The sequence below is a fragment of the Periplaneta americana genome, chromosome 12 (assembly GCF_040183065.1).
Source record: "Periplaneta americana isolate PAMFEO1 chromosome 12, P.americana_PAMFEO1_priV1, whole genome shotgun sequence".
NCBI classification, from domain to species: domain Eukaryota; kingdom Metazoa; phylum Arthropoda; class Insecta; order Blattodea; family Blattidae; genus Periplaneta; species Periplaneta americana.
Window position 1 is genome coordinate 116,081,369 of NC_091128.1, and position 18,187 is coordinate 116,099,555.

Here is an 18,187-nt window from a genome sequence, read left to right on the forward strand (position 1 = left end):
ACAATGATCTTATTACTTTTAACTATTCTCCTTTATTACTCTATAGGCATATATTGACTTACAACATTATTCTACTCACCAGTTCAGGTCGTTTCAAAACTGGTTTAATGTCACTTTTCTTCGAAGTATATTCTTTCCCTTGGTCCACTAGTGTCTTACGTGCATTGTCCTTCCATTGCATGATATTAATCATACGTTTTCTCTTTCTATTTACGTTTATATGAGACCATGCGTCACGCTACAAGTATGATTGTCCACCAATTTATTTGCGTTACAACGTTATTCAGGTCAGCAACACAATCAAAATAAGAACTCTCGAAGTAGTGTGATTATCAGCAAGACGATGGCACCACATGATGCAAGATGTGCGATACAACATTTTTCAGCCGAAAACTCAGTTTGGCCAAAAACGAACTTACAACGTTATTCTAGGCAGCCATTCAAATATCCGTTGGATGAAACAAAATAAACTTTGACAGTGGAATCAAAGCCACTTCAGTAGCTTTACAAAAATTCATATTCTGATCAAAATATTTTAATAATGCAGTATTCTAGTCTTGGTTGACATAATATGAGAAATATATGAAACTGTCTCAAACAAATAGCCCAAATTATATATAGTGTTATAGCAGAAATAAGAAAATAAATAACTGAACAGTTTGGAAAATTCTGTTTCAGTCGGTACCTTCTCAGGTGGAAATAGAAGGCAAAGGACGACAGATCTCTTAATGACAAAAGGGACAAACACCAATTAATACTGAGCAAGCTAAATAAGCGGCAAAAATTTGTCTGACCAAAAATATGGATTACCCAACAAATTTAATTTATACAGATTTTAATGTATTAACTATTGAAGAAATTTATAAATATAGTTTAATAACTTGCTACCACAGAAATAAAATAAAACATAAATCTAATCGACATGAATATCGTACTCGAAGACAACTTTCCCATTAATTGAGCCTAAATGATATACAAGTGCTAGTTTCGGCCCAAGACTTTATAATAAAATTAGCCTACAAACCTTTTTCCAAATTTGAAATATTTTAAAATTGAAGCTTCTAAAAAATAAATTTGTAAAATTATCCATGATATATAATATTAACTAATGTATTTTTTAGCTTTTATTTCTGTCGACTATATTCATGTTTTTATTGAATATCACTGGCTTATGTCGGATTGTCAATTTATATTAAATGTGCATTTTTCTCTCTTTTTCTCTTTCTTCTTTATTATTGCTCTTGTGTTGTATTTATTGGTTTGAATTAACCCTCAAACGGAGTTGTGACTGTTTTATGACATAAGTGGAGTTGTGGGGTCAAAAACGATACCACTATAAAAGGAGGTAAAATATTAATTTTGTTTACTTTTTAAGATGATGTAATAGGAATTTCAATTATTATTAAGTTTGTTTACATAATTTAAGGACATATAACTAATATGAGTACAATATAATAATTATTAGTAATTTTTGCAAAACTTTGAAAAACAATAGATCATAACATAATGTAACACTGAAAATCTGTATGACAATTTTGAGTTAATTTAAAATTATTGTAAAAGATAAAGTTCCATTTTATCATATTTTCTTCATAACCATCACATTCAAATGTAGTAATCACAATAAAAATGTCAGTCTGGTTGCGTACTTTGCTGTCAAACTGGATTTCCTTTATTCTCCACACTCTCTACATGTAACTGATCGACAGGCCTGGCAAACTGGACGGTCACAACTAACACAGTACTGGTTTGTCTTCTTTTTTGAACGAGGATACAGCGCGCAACGTTTTCTTTTGGATTTCTTGCGTGTTTCTTCATTCTTTGGCAGAGGTTCCTTCAAAATCCTGGAAACAATCATTCCGAGTTCTTTTGGGAGTCGGTCATTTACAAACCTTTCATGTAGGTATGGCTCTGTAAGTTGCTTTCCTGGCGTTTTCAGGAATTCAAAGCGGGAAATGGATATATAGTCCTTGAATGATGTCTGTAATATGTAAGAATTGACACCAGTAATATTCAGAATTGCATAGAAAATAGCCAGAGGCCATCTTCGGGTTCGTCTGCTGCTACTATATGTAATACACTTTTGGTCAAGGTTATCTACTCCCCCCTTTTGTATTATTATAGAAGGAAATAATTTCAGGCTTGCCTGTCTCAGGATCTGTGTCTACTGAATGATGCCTGCTAGAGAGCAAAATAACAGACTTTCCTTTCTTAGGCACGTGAGAAATTAATGTGCGGTCATTTTGGAACCCATATTCAGTTGAGCCTACTTTACGTTTCCTGTCTGCCTGAAATTCTTGTGGAATGTCTTTCTTGTTTTTCCGCATCGTCCCTACATAAGTTAGTTTACGTTCTTTGAGTGCGGAAACTAACTCTATGGAAGTGAAGTAATTGTCAGCTGTAACATTTCTGTTACTTCACAAATAGGCTTCACTAATCTCAGTACTGATTGTGTTGGTTTCTGCTGCGTTTTTCTTGTGCAGTCAGACCTAGCCCATCACTGTCTTTCACAGCATATATATATATATATATATATATATATATATATATATATACATATATATATGTATATGCATTCAAGAGATAATTAGTGTTAGCATCAGACAAAATCATAATTTTCAGCCAATATTTCTCCGGCTTACTAGCCATGTAAACCCTAAATTTGCAGAGTCCACGGAAACCTACTAGCATCTCATCTACACAGGCATAAGAACATACAGTATGTTATAGCAAGCCTGAGAGTTTTCAACCATTTTGTGAAAAATATACGACACTGCTGCACATGGATCAAGTTCCTTCCTTGTTGCTCATGTTGCAAAATCGTCAAAACGCAAGCTATATATCGAAATGTATGTTCGCCTGACAGGAAGAATGGCACGGAAAATATCCCTTCCAGTACCATCAGTTGCAAACATGGACTCGAGACTTTCATGGTTTGATTTGAAAACTGCTGTGTAATATAGGAACCCGAATAGTGCCCTCAGCTCTACTGCATTAGTGTCTCTCAGTTCTGCACGAGTTGTATCAGAAAAATTTGCTCTGTAGGAACTAATTTTCTCATTTGTGTGTATAACAATTTCTGTAATAATGTCATCTGTAAATAAACATTCCCATGCCTGTAAAGGATTGCATGAATTACCTAAATTTTTAGCTTTACCTTTCAGTATAGGAACTTTCATTACAATATTGTGTGCTGGTGTTCTCCTGTTTCTATTAGGTTCGGTAGCCGACCATTTGCATGCATTCTTACCATACAAATTCAATGAATCATCATTTGGTTGCTTTACATCTTCATCCATTCCATCCGAGCCGTAATCTTGTTATGAATCCGTGTTATGTTCGGAATTATAGTCCGGATCATTTTCGTCCCCACAGTCACTCACATCACTGCCTTCGCTTTCATCTACAACACTGTTTACAAAGCGTGGGAAACCATAATCGAACACTGACACACTTTTACGCGCATTAGTAGCCATACTCCACTATGAAAACTCGTTGGTTGTACATTGACAAGGTGCAGATACACAACTGAAGTTGTGGGGTCGAAAAGGATACCACTCAATATTTTAGCTATTACTGGAAATAAATAACGGTACCTGCTGGTCAACGACACAGCCAATGGATTAAGCTTGACAAAACGAAAAGGTACACAAAATATTTAGAGAAAGAATGCAACGGTTAAGGAATGTCAGGGGTATACAATTTGCTTGGTATCGAAAAAGACCCCACAACTCCGTTTGAGGGTTAAGTTACTTACTGTATTTAGTAAACTGTCTTTGTACATTTTATGTTATATTATTGGCTAAGACCACACCGTACACGAGCCTGGCTCTTACGGTAATGGCTAGAAACATTTTTGTTTTATAAATTTAATTTGTACTCACTAACTAGCTAGTTTAATAAATAAATCATTAAATAAATAAATAAACCAGAAGAAAGTAACTTTATACTATTAAATTACTGTTAAAATAATAAATTTTCAGAACTGTGTTGATTTTACTATTTTCTTAACTATCCAGAATTATTTTTCTTTATTTTTAACATTGATTAACTATTCCGCCGTGTTAGCTCTGTGGTAGCGCGTCTGCCTGGAGACCAACCGTCCCTAGTTCGATTCCCGGCAGGGTTAGAGATTTTAGTGTAAAATTTCTACTTCGGGACTAAGAGAGGTGGCAGTTTGTGCACTAATATGCTTAGGTTAAACCTCGAATCACTCCGCAGAGAATATGAAGGAAAGACATATGTTACTGTTGATAGTGATTCGTCCGTCGGACGGAGACCTTAAGCATGGCGACCCCCTTTGGTGTTATTCGCCAGGAGTAGGTTACGTGCCGGTACCGGGTTTCCCCTTCTGCCTTCATTGTCTGCATCATCATCCTCACCCATTCCCTATACTACACTTCCACATACATCGACGCTAGTGCACGACATAAATCTCTACAGATTAACATAATGCACAGCGTGGCCCGCCGAAGTGGTGTGCAACTTGAAAATGGGTCACAGTCCTACCATCTATCCGCAATATGCGGAACCCAAATCACGCAAGTGAAGTGGATAGGCACTGGATACACACACTGAATAACTTAGAACTATTAGGGTACACTAGGGTGATAGCTGCAATTATGAACAGTATTTAGGCCTACACACACTAGTGGAGACAAACAGTGAACAAACCCATATAGATCTAAAATTTGACAAACTCTAGTGTATCTCACATAGTGAATGTGAATGTAAATATTGTTCACGTGAAATAGCTCATCATGTGAACCACACCAACCGAGCTTCCCCTCCTGTAGGAGGCCCTAGCCCTTCATGGGACACAGTGGCATCATTCATCCATTCATTTAGGCCTACAAATTACCCAGACCCCACAATCATTAGGGGTTATAACCCCAATACGTAAATTAAGAGTAAATAAAGATATTTATAATTATGCAGTTTGTTTTACTGTAACATAATTATCCTTTATTTGTCGTAAGGTCCATGTTGCTATTATTGCAAAGGCAAATGAAGCTTTTAATAGGAAAAGGAGCATCTTCTGTAGACCTATGGTGAAAGAAATAAGAGACTATTGAAGTGCTTTGTGTATAGTGTAGCATTGCATGGGCCAGAAACATGGACCTTACGACGAAGTGAAGAGAAGCGACTAGAAGCATTTGAAATTTGGATATGGAGAAGGATGGAGCGTGTGAAATGGATAGACGGAATAAGAAACGAAGCTGTGTTGGAAAGAGCGGGTGAAGAAAGAATGATGCTGAAACTGATCAGAAAGAGGAAAAAAAATTGACTGGGTAACTGGTTGAGAAGAAATTGCCTTCTGAAAGACGCACTGGAAGGAATGGTGAACGGGAGAAGAGTTCGGGGTAGAAGAAGATATCAGATGATAACCGACATTAAGATATATGGACCATATGAGGAGACAAAGAGGAAGGTAGAAAATAGGAAAGACTGGAGAACGCTGGGTTTGCAGTGAAAGACCTGCCTTTGGGAAGAACACAACGAATGAATGAATGAATGAATGAATTTTTATGGCCTTTCTGATTCGCGTTGCCACTAAATTGATTTCCTAGGTAGGACGTTCACAGAGTCCTATACACAAAGGGCAACATAATTGTAAAGAAATATCACATTTAAATAAAAAATATTTTATTCTACTTTCATTTTAATGCCAAAATGTTATTCAACGTTTACTTTGGAACCGTGGTTCTCGTGAAAATTATTTACCAGGTTATAACATTTGAAAATAATATTTTTTGAGTACATTTATGATTGAGAAAAAGGATGTGCTATAATTTTTTCTGCTTAAATTTTGAAATTGCAGCTTTTAAAAATGTTATTCCTGGAGTGTAACATAATGTCTACTCCAGCATTGGCATACAAAGGTGTTCATAACATTATCAGCTATGTATTGAAACTTATGTTAATTCTATCTAGCGCGTAAGTCATTTTGCATTACTCCTGACCTTTACACAATTTACTTCCTCTATTGATTCAAATAATAGAACTGGGTGTGCTCTATATACTGTCAACAATCGACCAGAGAAGCCTGCTTGCACTAAATTCGGTGGAGTGTCCTTGAGGACGTCTCCAATGTTAGTGATGTGTCTGCCTGAACCTTCATTTGCAGGGAAGGAAGTCAGTGTCAGTTGGAGAATAATTGTAAAGTGCTGTTGACCAATCACATGCAGCCTCCTCATACAGCCAGCTAGCCCATATCGATTCAGCTGCCGCATTCAGCCAATTTCCATTAGCGAACCGGAAACAATCTCTTGCTTAATTAAAAGGCTTGGGAGCCTCAATAACGTCCCTAAACACTCAGTTATCATTTTAGACATATTTAATGCAAGAGTGGGCAAAGTGAGTAAACACGCCGCGGTGCGTTATAAACTTTATTTAATATAAGCCAGTTGAGGCTTTACTACCGACGTGTAATAAAATATTGGCTCTTATATAAATGTTATTTCTCATCAGCTGATTTTAGTCTATCATTTCGGATTTTATAGTCTAACATTTAATGGACCGTAAAACCCATTTTACAGGCGCAGTAAGCTACTTGAGTTTTACTTCCATATTTTCTTCTTCTTGTTAAAGCGTCATATCTGATTTAACGGACCGAGCGTAGCTGAAATAGGACAGCTTCCCATAGAAAATAACGTGGGTTCGATTGACCCTTAAATTGACAAAGTATCCTATAGGATACAACAGGTTAATAGGCTATATGCTATAATTTTAATAGAACAATAGAAAAAAAATTGTAGGAAAATTAAAATTTCACAATACTAGGCCTATAATATTGTACAACATATAAAATATGTACATTGCGATAGTTGTTTTCTTTACAGTCCGACACGGTTTAATAAACTAGTATGAGAAATGGAGTTTTGCCAATTTACGGGTTAAACCACTAAACGTCCTTAGTATTGGGCAATAAGAGTTTGAAGCAGGTGTTCTATGAATAAGCCAACCTCTCCCTTTTTCTGATAGTGGTATTATTAAACCCACTGTCGCCAACTCACTTTCTTTAAACAGACATTACGTTTACGCTTAAAATATTTTAAAGTTAATTTATCCCCTCCATTGTTCTAACATTAGATAACTATAGCATCTGGATCCTGTGATACCTTGGCAAAACAGAAGCAGCTCACCAGGGATAACAGAATGCAACAGCAACGGCTTCAGAGTAACAGATATAGGGATTATATATCTGGCAGATTCTGTGAGATATGCGAGTAGCAAAGGAGTTATGGTAGATTTTTATAAAAAGATAAACTGTATAGCATAAGGGAAACTTTATACGTAAATTATGCAGCCGCAGAATTGAGGAAACACCAGCTAAATACAATGAAAAAATAGCTAGATCAACTGATGCTCCAGCATGTGCAATACCTCTTGATAGAGATGTATGGGTCTAGGGCATTTCGTGGCCGGAAATTTCGTTACCGTTATAATTTGTCACCTACTTTTCGTCATTAGTTTTTTGGTCATCAAATACATTTTGTCATCATGTTTTTTGTCACTGAGGAGATTTTGTCACCGAAGATATTTCGTCATCATATACATTTTGTCATATCTTTTATACTGAGGGGATTTTGTCACAAAAATAATATATAAAATTACATTTAGGCGCTTTTTATTATGTGTGCTAAACCATCACTATATAATTATTTAAATGTTCTGTATTAACATGGATTTTGAAGTTGCATACATTCATCCTGTTTTTATGGAGTTTCAACAAAAACTTCCAATGAAGTTGTGACCTATGGCACGTAGGTAACCAAAGATGTTATCTTCTGTTCTATAGGCTTCATACCTATCGATAATTCTTGCAATTCTGTTAACTAAGGACATGCATTTCTTCTTTTACTGGGTGGAGATTAATCTGCTTCTAATTTATTAATGTCCTGATGTATCCTTGCAGTCTCCTCCTGTAGTAACTGAAGGACATGGTAAAAGGAGGGATTTTCTTTGCCCGTTAAAGTATTGAGATGTCTACGCCACCTTTCGCAAGTATTTGAGTAGCCAATTTGCAAAACCAGCTATTTGCAAGTTAGACGAATTTTGGCAAATGAGGAAAATTGTGTAAAAACTTAACCACAGATGCTAGAGGCATGATTTCTAGTTTAATAAATGGGGAAAAAATACTTAGTTTGTCTTCCTACAGCTCAGAAATATATGATTAATAGGTAATTAGTTATATTGTATATTAATTTGCAAATAGCAAGTTTTGCAGCCGAACAGAGCAGTTAGCAGGATTTGCAACTATATAGGTAGCCATATTAACGATACATTAGTTTGCAAAACCTGGTATTTGATCAATGTTAACAGTTTATCTGACAAGACTAACTTGGAAACAAACTGACGGTAGAAGAGAACATTCTTATTTTCGTGACACATCTAAATATTATTAAACACACAAATATTGTACTATAAAAAAGTAAAAAAGGAGAACAGAATACTAATGTTATAGTTTGAAGGTTTCCTTATGTACTACTGTTTGTGAAAAGTGCAACACCCAGAAAAAATGGCCCGAACGACCCCAAACTCGGGAGATGTGTAAAACAGAGTACCAAATGTAGTGTGTTCGTACGAGTCCCGCTTCAACTTGTCCTACAGTGATGGTCACATACGTGTTAAGCGCTACCGTGGTGAACGCAGTCTGAGAGCCTGCATTGTTGAGCGGCATTGCGGACAAGTTCCTAGTGTGATACAATATGCGATCTCGCTTCCTACGTATTCAGGACAATCTGAACTTCAACCGCTACATTAGAGAGGTCAGAGTCCGAGGTACTGCCCCTCCCTCAGGCAACTCCACATGCCATATTTCAGCAGGACAATGTCCGGTCACATGTGGCGAGGATTGTGCAAGTCTTCTTCGAAGAACGATGGGTATCACTGCTTTCCTGGCCTGCACGTTCGCCAGACATTTCGCCCATCGAACATGTCTGGGATATGGTTGGTCGGCAACTTGTTCGTCATGGTCCTCCAGCACACTCTCTTGACGCTTTGTGGACTCGCATACAAACTGCGTGGAGGGAGATTCCCCTGGAACATATCCAGGAACTCTTTGATTCCATACCACGACGCTTAGAAGCTCTGATTGCAGCGCATGGAGGCTTCACTCCATACTGAAATCTCACGGTCACAGATCAGGTACAGTTCTGTAATTCTAATCCTTTGTGTATTGTCATGTATCTAAACTGTGATATCAATTTCATTTCAGTCACATGTATCCTTCTTGGTGTTGCAATTTCTACGAACATCAATGTAATATAACACTTTACAAAATGTTCAGTTCTTCCTCATCCATGAGTTCGAAGTCCACTACATCCGTATGTTCATCCTCATCTTAACTCAGGTCTGCAACAGCAAGGTCTTGCTGCTTGTTGAACATTTCGGTGTAGAAGGTCAGGTTTACATTCCGAAACCAGTCCTACCCGAAGTGCAATTCCAGAAGTCTTCCAATGTCCCTGATGTTTGCTTCTTTAAGGATGACACCCATTGGAATGTAGTCCTTTTGGAAATGTTTACCTTTATTGTTTAAACTTTTGGATTCGCCTTTTCACTGGTACCATTCTCTTCATCATCTGTATCTTCTCCCTCAACACTAACAGAGTTATTGAAACAGGATACACCATATCCATCCACACTTATTTTGGCGAAAGTCGAAAAAACTGCAAGATAATCAGAGTAACCACTTCAAGACTTCAACACACTTAACATAAAAGGTTAGAAGTCCCCGATAAAGCGTGGACAGAAACTCTCAGCTGATGTCTTAAATGCAGCAGTATAGTCAATTTAATTATACGAGCAAAAAGTAGCTTTATTATCAGCGTCTAATAATATCTTATTCGTTATTTTAGTATGCTCAATGTAATCCTTATGGAGATCGAAATAGCAGCTTTTGCATCCGTAACTCTCAATATGGCCATGTTGTCTCCGTGACATTTAGCAGGTTTTGCAAAAGTAAACATGGCATTGTGCAGTTAGCAGGTATTGCATGCTTACGCTCTCCACACTTAGCAGGTTTTGCAACCGTATGCAATTTTATTTACTAGATTTAAAGGGTTTAGAGTTGGATTTGTAACCGATGTATGGCTTATTACGTAGCTAATGACGAACTGAAACCATGGTTACCATTATCTCATTTTTCATTTTTTTGGCAGTTAGCTGGTTTTGCATCTGGGCTACTCATTTATTGTTGAGGGCATGTTTTCCCTGGTATGGATGTAACAATAATCAATGTACGTATTATCTTATATAGGTATCATCAAGGAAAGCGATACAAAGAGGGGAAAAATTGTGGTGGCGAATAGTAATAAAGAAATTAAATTGGTGAAAAAATATGGTAGTGACAAAAGTGATTTGTGACAAAATATGGTGATGACAAAAGTGAATCGGTGACAAAATGTTGCAGTGGCAAAATGTAATATGAGACGATATAACCGAGTGAAGAAAAATCGGCGACGAAAATTCCGGATCCCATTGTGTATATACTGTTGAGCCTGTACCTCTTTCTACTATACTACTTGTAGGAAAGGAACAGTAAATTTAGTGCAAATACAGTATGAATGATGTGATTTGAATTGTGTATCACACAAAATGGGTAACACTTCCAGCAACTACTGTGTGGAGGGTCAGCATCAAATTTTATTAATATGACATAGTAGCCTACGTAGTTTTAGTCCCGCGAAGCGCCGTGAGTTAGCGAGTGCAAGCAACGGCGGTAGCTGATAGGTTTAGCTGCGGGTCGGCAGACAAAAACTCCAGGAACGTTAGCTGGAACTCATCGCTAAAATAGTTTCTTTAATTGAAATTAGACGATCATAGTAATGGTCCGGGATCCGGTCCTTCCCCCCCCCCAGGGGTAATTCACCCAAAATGACTTTTCATCCGGATAAATACGCCCAGGGCAGTTCAACCTAGATAATTAGTCCAATACTATTAATCAAATAATTATATTCTCAGCCAACAATACCAAACCATTGCACCCGTAACAACAGTTTTGTTCATTGTATCTTCAGTGCTAAATTTTCAGTGATATATTATGTTATTAATGACATTATTATTCTTTTGAAATGGAAGAAAATGGAGAAATTATTGCAAGTGATAGAAACACATCAATTTTTGTCCATAAGGGACAAATATATATTTAAATTCAAGAAATAACCAATAAACAGAAGGAGGAGCATGACACAGAAATCATTATCCTTGATCTGGATGTTGGGCGGACCGTTGCAGAAGTGCATAAGCGGAAATATAAGAATCTGAGTCAAAAGTTGCAGACCATAACTTCGAGGTACGACGAGATCAAAGACCAGGGACAGATATTATAAAACCTGCATGGCTTGTGCCCACAACAACGCTGTTTAATTTACCGAAATTCTGTACTGCATTCCACAAAACAAACTATACTTTGTAACCACTTTTACTTTCGAAAATATAGTCAGGTTTCAAATAATAACTTGCTGGATCAGTTTACTCTGGTTGAGTTTTCATTGGATGAATAGAAAGTGGGTAAACTTACCAAAGGATGAAAATACTGCTGGTGAAATATTCTTTAGGAGAATGTTCCCGGGGAGAACTGGCCTAGAGTCCTACAGTTCATAATGTCATAACATGAAAATTTGTTTGCAGTTAAGAACCCTCAACAAATAACAGCACTGAACAACATGGTAGGCTACACAAATCCATGCTAAACGTCGAGTTAATATCTTCATAATTTTCAGATTTTGATGATACTGGTTCTTTTTGATTACATTCAACACACCTTCTGTGCCTTTTGTTATTGCAATGTCTTTCAGTGCACTGTTATTGTCACTTTTACGTTTATTTTACACAATTTATATGTAATGTTGTACAGGGACATCATTTTATTTTTACTTCAATTTTTATTGTTCCTGAGTTTTTTAATGTACTTCACTCCAACCCCTCCTACTAAGGAAGTTCCAACTCCACACAGAACCAAGACCGCAGAGAGTAAGAAGTACTGAGTTACTGAGTATAGTACGTTCCAGAAATATGTTCGCGTTTTCCAGTGACGAAAGAGCTTTCAATATTGAATCATATTTTCGCACAGGTACTGTCCGTTTGCCTACGTCGCATCCCGATTTCCCTCACCTGCTTCTACTGGCCCCTCTGTAAAAGCTGGGCTGTCTTAGCTCTTTTCTGAAAACATTAATTTCTCTTAGGAATTGGAAGTTTACGTAATATTATACAGCTGTTTAATTTAACTTAAATAAAAGGGCCTCGTTAAGTAATTAACTGTCACGTGATTTCCTCCCTTTCTACAATCCTGCGGCATAACCACTTGGACGGACAGTAGATAGCATGTCTGAGTAATTTTATATTTTCGGGTCGGGCAGAAGTGAAGATTGAATTTACAGTACGTAGAGTAGGTATAGAATTATTTCAACATGAGTTACTAGTACGAAGGACGAAACTGGCAATTGGAATTAGATGCAATTGTCTATAGTGCGATAATATGCACAAAAGAACTGAAGCCTTTATCGAAATGAACGGCCACCATTTTCAAAATTGTGTTTAAATATTCATATTATGATTATTTTTCAATTTAACTTCTTTCTCTATATTGTACGCTAATGTGCTGTAGACAGTATAATATACACCGCATAATGAATACGTTCGCATGGATAACTCACTTCGTGAGTAAAAACACTTATTCTTAATACAGTACTGTACTTTCATTAAAGAAAAACCTAATGAAAATTATCAAACTCAAAATCGCGATATTCCTAGTTTACGTAAATGGATGAACTACTTTTCTTCCTTCCTATACCTAGTAGAGTGATTTGTGTTTTACGCCAGTATCATCGAACTCCAGTCTTGGAGGGGGGAGCAAGCGGTGTTTCCGGTTCTCTAAAGATATAGACAGGTTAATATTAAAAATGATAGTAAAAATAAAATGATGTCCCTGTATATACTGATAGTGAAAATATTAGTTCAAATATCCTCAACTATGCCCTGCAATATTACATGCTTGAGCGTCTTGCCTAAGGCATTTTACCTTTGCAATGAACCTTCAGTCAGAAACAAAGATGTGGTTATTTAAATAAGACGACTAGTAAGAGCAGTGATCGATGAGACTACTCAGTATAATTGCGCCCCGGTTTTGACTTTCTAGAGAAAGAGGGCAGAGGATGCGTAACTATTTTGTATACGAAAGTACTTATACCAGCGCTGTGATATCACATATGCTGGGTGTTCAGTTCAAAGTGTGTCATGACGTCACTGTTGTTGAGTCAGTGATTTGAAGCTAGTTTCAGCTTTTGTGTCAGAGAAGTTGCTTATTAATCAAGGCGTTCAATCTGAAATTGAGAACGTGTACGGTATAACTTGAACGTCGTAGCAACAGATGGCGGTCTGTACGGTCTGTGTGCTATCATAACCTCTTTCGAACTGTGTTTTGCGCGGCCAAGTCGTACGCAAGGTATTTGTTATCATCCGTGTCCATGTTCACCGTCGAAGTTAATGTCAACAAATACGTAAGTAATCGTCTTAACCCTCTCCCCAAATCCCGACAGTAAGAAAAAACTCACCTCAGTACATGTTTCGAAACAGTTCACATTCCTGCCACTACCGGCGTTACCGTACGTATCGGTAAGTACTCTTCTGAATGAACGCCGTACTTGCTAGCAGTGGCGTATACTGGTTAAAGGGTTTGGGCTACCGCTGACCCTATTATTACACAAAATATATCTAACAATTACTTTAATTTTAATTACTATGGTAAAACTAATAATACAAAATTATTACATTATGTTATATTATAAACTTTTTCTTTTGTAATTTCCTTGGGCTACCGCCGGTAGCCCCGGTAGCCAGCAAAATACGCCCCTGCTTGCTAGGCAACTTCTCTGGCAGACAAGTAATACACCTCTGCGGAAGAGTAGGAAGATTGGATTCGCTAGGCTCATCGATTAGCCACGTGATGGCATACAGCGAGCCATGACACACTTTGAACTGAACACCCAGTACTTCGAATGGGGCAACTTCATTCCAGTTTATAGGTAGCTGGAATACGAAGCCTAGTAATAACGATTACAATAAAATTAATAATTTAAACGTATCTGAATGCTATCTTTCCACGCACATGAATGATAATGACAATGTAGAAAAAGTGCAAGAATGTACTATATGGGAAATGTAATATTCCCTTAAAACTCATTATTTATACTCAATACCACGTTCCATGATCACAAAAATTGAACAGGAGTAAATCGAGATTTAAACCTAGTCTTCCGGAAAGAAAGACGACTGCTTCTTCGGTTAACGGTGTCATATTTAAAGTTAGGAGACTGATGTGTGAATCCAGAACCGTGCTGTTACTTGTAAGTATTATTTACTTACTTACTTACAAATGGCTTTTAAGGAACCCAAAGGTTCATTGTCGCCCTCACATAAGCCCGCCATCGGTCCCTATCCTGTGCAAGATTAATCCAGTCTCTATCATCATATCCTACTTCCCTCAAATCCATTTTAATATTATCCTCCCATCTACGTCTCGGCCTCCCTAAAGGTCTTTTTCCCTCCGGTCTCCCAACTAACACTCTATATGCATTTCTGGATTCGCCCATACGTGCTACATGCCCTGCCCATCTCAAACGTCTGGATTTAATGTTCCTAATTATGTCAGGTGAAGAATACAATGCGTGCAGTTCTGTGTTGTGTAACTTTCTCCATTCTCCTGTAACTTCATCCCTCTTAGCCCCAAAATATTTTCCTAAGCACCTTATTCTCAAACACCCTTAACCTATGTTCCTCTCTCAGAGTGAGAGTCCAAGTTTCACAACCATACAGAAGAACCGGTAATATAACTATTTTATAAATTCTAACTTTCAGATTTTTGGATAGCAGACTGGATGATAAGATCTTCTCAACCGAATAATAACACGCATTTCCCATATTTATTCTGAGTTTAATTTCCTCCCGAGTGTCATTTAATTTGTTACTGTTGCTCCAAGATATTTGAATTTTTCCACCTCTTCGAAGGATAAATCTCCAATTTTTATATTTCCATTTCGTACAATATTCTGGTCACGAGACATAATCATATGCTTAGTCTTTTCGGGATTTACTTCCAAACCGATCGCTTTACTTGCTTCAAGTAAAATTTCCGTGTTTTCCCTAATCGTTTGTGTATTTTCTCCTAACATATTCACGTCATCCGCATAGACAAGAAGCTGATGAAACCCGTTCAATTCCAAACCCTGCCTGTTCTCCTGAACTTTCCTAATGGCATATTCTAAAGCGAAGTTAAAAAGTGAAGGTGATAGTGCATCTCCCTGCTTTAGATTTATTGACGTTAATAGAAGGACATGGAATTTCTGACAGTAATGCTCGGGCTTTACCCTCACAGAGGACTGAATACGATTCATCTGATACCCTGCTGTTAAGTCGGATCTAGAGCGCATAACGCAAATTCTGCGAATCTGTCACTCATTATTAGGCCTATGACAGTAACATTAGACATGGATATCGCATCCTTGTGTTGAGTCACAGAATGTCGGACGTCTCAATAGCATGATGGACATGAGAATTACACCGGCAATGGCAATAGAGAGGCAATGCATTAATATTGCAGAGTATTGACTACAAACTCTCAAAAGCTCCAATACACGTCGAAGTTGGTAACACAAACCTTCAATGCTATTTGTATGGACTTGCCGCTTTTAGCTAGTCAAAGGAAACTTGCAAATATTGTTAGAGCAGTGTCCGTGATGGCTATTAACTTTTATCAAAGTACACAAGAGGAAAGTGTCTGCTATTGTATGCTGGAAGGGATGACAATTGTATAAAACTTGCATATGTATTAAGTACAAGCTATAGAGAACATAAATGTGTTTTACGTGATCCAACCTCGTTTCATTATAGAGGGAGATAATATGTAATCAACGTATTCGAAACACGAAATATGGATTTCTGTTGTAGGCCTTCGCTATGGAATAATTTAAAGGTGTGTTTCTGAGTACGTGATTTGAACGCCGTAAGAGACCGCGCTTCGTTTTCAATGGCGTTAGCGAGAGGTCAGGATTTTGCAGAATTAATGAAAATTATGCTTATCAATATCAAGCAGTACCGTGCGGACAAACAAGATAACCCACATTACTCACTACCTGGCCGTGAAATTGTTGAAAATGTGTTCACGAATGAACTTATATCAGATTTTAATATTTCCGGTGATGAGATTTTAAGTATCGCGAGAGAATGTATAATTCCAGTTCTTACGTTGAACGTAAGTCAATATTTATAACTATTAAATCAATTATTTTCCTTCATTAAAGCTTGTACACTGACGTTCAAAGATATGTGACCTACCATTTTATGATCGTGTTTAAGCGAACTTTCTATTTACAAGATAAGTCAGAACGAAAGATATAAATATAAAAAATTGGCAAATTTTGACCGTCTGTCTACACGTTTATTGTTCAATTAAGTATCATATTAAACGATTTATCCTTCCATTGAAGACGGATTTTCCCTGGACCAAATGTCTTATTTTAATTATGTAATTATTTTATATTTATTTCTAACAAGTGCAACGAAGCGTACGTGGCTAGTTAAAAATAAAATTGCATATTCTTAAAATATATTAAGCATACTAGCATACTGTTCAAAACTTTTCCAAATAATGGAAATAAAGAACTGGAGACATAAAAACAATTAGAAAGAAATTATGAAATCATTGAACACAGTTCAAAAGAAAAGATAGAAGAAAAAGGTGAAATGAAGGAAAAGTAATCAATAAAAAATAAAGTAGGAGTTTGTTAAGGGGTTAGGTACAGCTTATAGCAAGTAAAATTTTGGAAATATTCAACATTTTATTCCTCCATTACTGTATCATGTACAAAAGTAAAATTTAGTATGTGTAAAACACTGTCCTTCTGCTATATGGGAAAAATATTTTTACGATTAAAAAAAAATTACTTTTTATTTTCCTTCAAAATTCACTTCAGTGTGCAGTGATGAAACGTTTCCCACATAATTAAAAAACTATCCAACATTCTGTGATGAAATGTTTTGTGTGTATTTATGCATGTCATTCTACAATATGATGCAAGATCACTTCTCTACCTTTGATAGATTGCCCAATAAAAAAATTAATTCGTTTAAAAAAAATGGTCAAATGTCAGTATTTTCTTGTAACACAAAATTAAAAAAATAGTATTTATTAAGAAATGTAGTTGAAAGAGCATGATATTGTAAACATGAATTTCAGCAATGAAATAAAGAGAGAGAACATGAAAAAGTTAACAAATTTGTGAGTTATGAGGGAAACGCTTCATCACTGCACAGCAAAGTGTCTTATTTTGAATTTTGAAAAAAATATATATATATATATATATTTTTTTTTTAATCGTAAAAATATTTCTTTCATATAGCAGAAGGACAGTGTTTTACACATACCAATTTTCATTATTGTACAAGATACAGTAATGGAGGAAAAAAATGTTGAATATTTCCAAACATTTTACTGCTATAAGCTGTACTAACCCCTTAATAGCATCTAATTTCTTACGTGAATAAAATTTAACTCAAAGTAAAACACTTACTGTAGTTTAGACCCAATGCATTGCTGCATCACAAAGAAGAATGTATGGGAGCCTTCTTACCTGAAACAAATAATAAAATAGTGAATTTTAGACGTGAATGAGTTATTTTAATGACTGATATTATTAATACATATAATGTACCACAAAGATTAAATTATTTATTTTCAATCGTCATGCCAATCAGTATCACCACATATTTTCTCTAAGTAGCAAGCACACCGCTTAAAACAACACAGCATATACACAGGACAACGCACATACCAATTACATGGAAAGTAGTTATTGTGAAGGATTTTGAAAATTAGAATTTTAAAGAAACGTCAAAAACATACTTTCATAGGAGCCGCAAGTTCTTCTTAATACTGTGGACAGTAAATTACGGCACGAAGGAAATATTTACGATTTCCACGAAGTATACTATACTCTTATACACCCAGTGGAAAACTGTTGCGGTTCACTGAGCAGGCCTGCACTATGCCAGACTGCGGTCATGACTTCAGAATATGAAGCAGATATTATATCGTAAATCATCGGTGGTTCAAGTCTGGATTCTGCCATCTGCGACACTTGGAAAGACTTCCAGATTAAAGAGTCGGAACCGTTCCAACACGCTGAAT

At 36.5% G+C, this 18,187-nt stretch overlaps 1 long non-coding RNA gene across 1 annotated transcript in view; it reads right to left on the reverse strand.

The window, feature by feature from the left end:
- Window positions 1–17,633, reverse strand: part of LOC138710080 (uncharacterized) — a 312,642-nt gene extending 295,009 nt beyond the window's left edge. The window contains exon 1 of the long non-coding RNA XR_011335052.1: window positions 17,571–17,633. This is a non-coding gene — a long non-coding RNA (uncharacterized lncRNA). The remainder of the gene's footprint in view (window positions 1–17,570) is intronic.
- Window positions 17,634–18,187: the final 554 nt, after the last annotated feature.